A 5,025-nucleotide genomic window follows, 5' to 3' on the forward strand; every position below is an offset into this window, starting at 1 on the left:
GCCACCTCCATCTCCTCCTGCCGTCCCTTGTTGTGTTGCACTTTCATCTTTGTCACCACAGCATGCCCGCATTGAGTGCCCACCCCAGCAAAAGGACAGGGCTTCTGCTTCTCCCGCTGTAGGCACCTACTCCAGATCCAGCGTTTTGTGTTTCACTGCATTGAGACACTTGTGCAAATTGACCTACCTCACAGAACAGGCCATGCAATTTCATATAGTTGCCTTGCGGTACCGTTTTGGCAAATTTGGTGCTGACTGTAAGCAAGACGGATGACTTGTGCGTCTCCTTCAAGATGATTCCTCCTGCCAATGCTTGCAGAATGTCTCTGGAAAAAAAGCTTTGACCAACAACTGCTTTTCAAATATTTTTGTGCCTGTCAGTTAATCAATTCTTGGGCTATTTAATTTGGAACATTTATTTTTTCCTGTAAATCACTAGATTAAAGCACGCAGTTTGCCAATCTCCATGTGGTTTTTATCAGTGCAGTTACCTCTTATCAAACATGACTTTGTCTAAGAACAAAAATGTGTGTTTGTTTGCTTTGGTTGTTTGTTTTTGGTAGGAAGGATGCTAGTTACATTCAGATTTCCCTTCATGACCCTTTCCTCAACTAACAACCATCAGTGCTTCTCCAGGTTTCTGAATTTTCCCAGTCTTCTGAGATAAGAACGGATTGCAGGAGTGGTCAGCCATCACTTCTGGGGCTTGTGGTACAAGTTTCCTGCACATTTTAATGAAACAAAGCAAAATAATACTAAACAAAACAGTCTTTCCCTCTACTTTCCCTCTAGCACAAATCTAACTTTTTTTTTTTTTTTTTTCCTGTAGAAAAGACTGTGAGGTTCTGTATCATGCTCATATGACAAATCTACCATCAACCGTATACCAGTATCTTGCTGCTTTCTGAATGCAGAAGAAACTATTCATTTTAACATTTGCCTTTTCTGTATCACTAACATTGGCATAAAGAAACAAGACTACATACTTCATTTTTAATGTGTTTTTTTATGATTTTGTTTGTTTGTTGAGGTCTTGTACACCTCAAAAACACTTCAACTCTGCTGTTTAAGCCTTCTTTCCCTACTGTGTTTAGCTTTCTCACTGCTAAACTTCATTAGTTTCTACTTTGTATTTATTCTTACCTGTTTTTGTTTCCTTCTGCTTGTTAAATAATGCCCTTACTGCCAACAGCTACATTTATTTCCCCTTTGAAGTAGACTTTGCTTATGTTGTTCCCCTCGATTCGTGGCCAAGAGCATGAAGTGTGAACACTGCCCAGCCCAGCCAGCTTAGCAGCTAAGGGGCTCAGTCATTGCTCATATGAGATCCTTCAATTAACAGCTTTACTTTTTGCAAGGTGCACTCAAATTAGCCGAGGAAGAAAAAAAAAAAAAAAAAAAAAAAGGAAAAGAAAATACAGATCACCACATAATGCACTGAATCCTATAGAGTCCATCAGAAGGAAAAACTGCTGAGCTTGATGGTACAATCAGCTGCAACTTTGGCCACCTCTGTTCAGGCATCAGCAATGGTAAAATAAAGGTTGTAGATGGAAGTTAGATCTAGACATAGAGATTTAGATGGAAAAAATATATATGTATTAAACAAGCCTTTAGGTGCACAAATCTGTCTTTGGGTGCCCTGTGGTCACATTCTGGAAGACTTCAGGAAGATGAAATGATTTGATGCTGAAGACTGCTGGCCAAAAGCAATCATCTAGAACAAGGGCTTTTTAAACTCAGTTCCTATTGAAAATGAGTAAAGAAACAGAAGCAGCAGCAACCTTGTTTTGAAGGGAGTTTGAAAAGTATAAAAATGATATTTCATCCCTATTTTTATACACAATTGTGCTACCCTTTCTTTTTCTTTTGTTTTTCTATTTCATGAAACTGTTTGTTGTCTTCCGATCTGGAAGAGATTTGCTATTACTTTTCTGTATTGATTAAAAAAACAACTTTTTGTTGGTTGAAGAGAAACTGATTGAATGAACTATGCTAATTCTTACCTGTTTTAAACCAATCTTAAGGACTATGAGTTTCCAACTTTCTATGGAAAGATATGGCAGCAAGCTAACTTAGCAAGAACTGGATTTAGAGCAAATAAAGTAGGTATTCACCTTACATATATTTCTCCTGTGGAACACATGGTTAGTGATACCTTACATAGGTTCAAAATGGGCACATTTTATTCAAGCAGAATCCATAGAAAGCTGTTAAATACAGAGATACCGTTTCTATGAAAGTACTGTATGCTTGCTTTGGTTTATGCTTTTTGCTTGGCATATGCTATTGTCCATTCTTCTAGGTTGGATACTGGATTTGATTGGGCTGTGGCATGATCCAGAACACCTTTTGCATGTTTGCATGTACATGAATTCAACTGCCTCTGCTGTTCTGTACCACTTCTCCCAGGCACTGTAATACCATAGAGTATGTGTATGCTACAGGCAGGTGAGACACCAGCGGGAATTTCTCCCATACCAATATAGCTTTCAGCTCAATGGGCTTGCACAGGAAATCCGAGGAAACCATGGAGAAAGGTCAGGTTGTCCTGATCCCCTCATTGTTCTCCCTCTCTGTTTACTTCTAGGCACTCCATCTTGCACGTCTTTAAACTCTGCTGTTCAACGTGCTGCTTGTGAGAGGGAGAGACTTTCTTGAACACATCACAGCATAATTTAGTTTCCTGGATTTTCTGTAAGCCTTGTACTCACAATAGTTAAGATTCTCTTAATAAGACCCCAATTGCTTTTATTACCAATCAGTGACCAGCAAAGGCTGCCCAGAGGATAAGTGCTAGTGCTTATGCTCTGGCTAGCTGTGAGCTACTCAATAGACATACAGGATGAACCTTTCAGAGGAATTTATGGCTGTATCAATATTTGCCAAAACAGAATATAAAGTTTTGTAGTGGATGTATGCAAAGGGCTTCACAAACAGCACTTTCCCCCACAGAATTTGTGAGTGTAACTCAGAAAGAGTTTCTCTGCTCCATGCAAGTGAGTGGAATTTCGTTGAGGACAGAAATAGCACAGCCATGGGTAAATCCAGTGACATTATTCGAAAACAACTCTGAGAGAATGGAGACTAAAAATCGCCTCTAATTAATACTTAACAATAGTTGAGGATTTATTGACTTTTCTGTGAATATACAGTTTCTGTTAGCAATATTTAGATACATTTTCTCAGAAGTTCTTAATGATTAATGTTTAGTAATTTATGATTCGTTTACAAGAAACAAGGCACTAAAATGCACGGTTACTCATCCTTATTACATACTCTGTGAGTTTCAGACATACAGGAGATTCCTCTCACTTAGACAATTACTGGCTCTTCTCTTCCAATGTTGCTTGTTTTTGCCTTTCTTACATCCTCCACCATTGGAAATTATACATTTTAGAGCCCTACTTTAATCTCCTTTTAGTTGCTGTTTCTATAGCAAAGAATTTGCTCTGATAATTAGCTATAAAGATAATGAACATCCCATCCCTCACATTTCTAAGGATGCAGATACACTACCTGTGGGCTGCTTAGAGACAACTATAACATGGTTGTTATGTATCCATTTATTTATCAACTAAAAAATGACAACAAAAAATAGCTGTTTAAAGGTGCAATGCCAGAAGCTACTTCCATGCAGGGCAGAAACAGCTTTGGAGGTATCTGAGGCACTAAAATACTAAACCAACACTTTCAAATGGGTGAGAAGGCTGAGGCTGACACCAGGTTAGCAAAATCAGATTAGCCTTGTGGCTAACCATTTGGATAAATCAGGGCTGGGGCTGAAATAATGTATCGTTTTCAGTACAATTTAAAAAGCAAAACCCAGAAACTGTTGCTAATAAAAAGAAAAGACCACAAGGGATACCATCTAATACCCTATTAAAATATTTAGTACCAGAAGGAGTGTATATATTTTCCAGTCTCTTAAGACAAATAGCCCAGGACTTAAACAGTAGTTCTCGTTTAGATGCTCACCAACTATAAGCACAAACACTATACAATGTGATTTTATATGCTGTTAAAATACAACAGAAACTAATGTCACATAACAAATACAACAGAGTGTAAATAAGGAGTGGTTTCCTAATTATCTGACCACTTATACAAAAATGACAAAGAGGAGCACCTAGATTCAATTTTCTTCTTGAGATCCCCTAGCTCTAGTACTGCCAATACTGTAGAGGTCAGATTTTCAGTTCCTCTGCATTGGGACTGTAGTGATCCTGAGCACCCTGCACACCCATGGAAATATCAGCACTTTGGTTTTCAGAAGATTCTTGCAGTCTCTGTGCCCAAATTAATTCAGGTGCTGGTGGAATATACATGAAAAATGAAGGACGTCTTTGCAGAATTAAAAATGTGACATTGGAGAAAGAACCTCTTTCAGCAACCTTGAATAATGCCCTGAGTCATTGCCAAGTTAAAGTGAAAGCTAACCTTTTCCCCTTGGAAAGACAGACTTCTTCAAACCTGGCCAGCATGATGAATGATAGCTGGAGAGACAGCAATGCATCTAGAAGCAAGTTATTTTTTACAACGTTTTTGCCTCTCAGGGAAAAATACTTCTGCAAAACTGCACAAAATTTTGGAAAAGAGAGGTTCTTACTCATATAACAGTAAGAGTCACTCAAAGATCACAGGCAGAAAAATGTTAAAGAAAACCATTATGTGATTGCTCTTGATCAGCAATGTATATGTGTTTCTGCTCATTTTTGCTTGTAGCCTCAGAGGCTGGAAATTCCTTAAGATACCCAAGAGAAGTGGGGCTCCAGTGCTCACTGGAGTTTGGTAGGGTCCAAAAATGTAGCTAATCTGCTCTGTTGAAAATCCCATCCATGGTTACTAGAGCCTGTTTTGTCTAGGGCTCTTGAGGCCCCTGCTGAAGACAGTGGGAGCCCCACCAGGTCAGCAACTCTGAAAAACAGGCCCTGCATCCATGCTGGTGTTGCTGGATGCTAGTTGGTGATAAAATGGCTTGTGCACATTATGACTGGAAGTCCAGAAACACAACCACAAAAAGAA

This window comes from Anas acuta, chromosome 2 (genome assembly GCF_963932015.1).
Source record: "Anas acuta chromosome 2, bAnaAcu1.1, whole genome shotgun sequence".
NCBI lineage: Eukaryota > Metazoa > Chordata > Aves > Anseriformes > Anatidae > Anas > Anas acuta.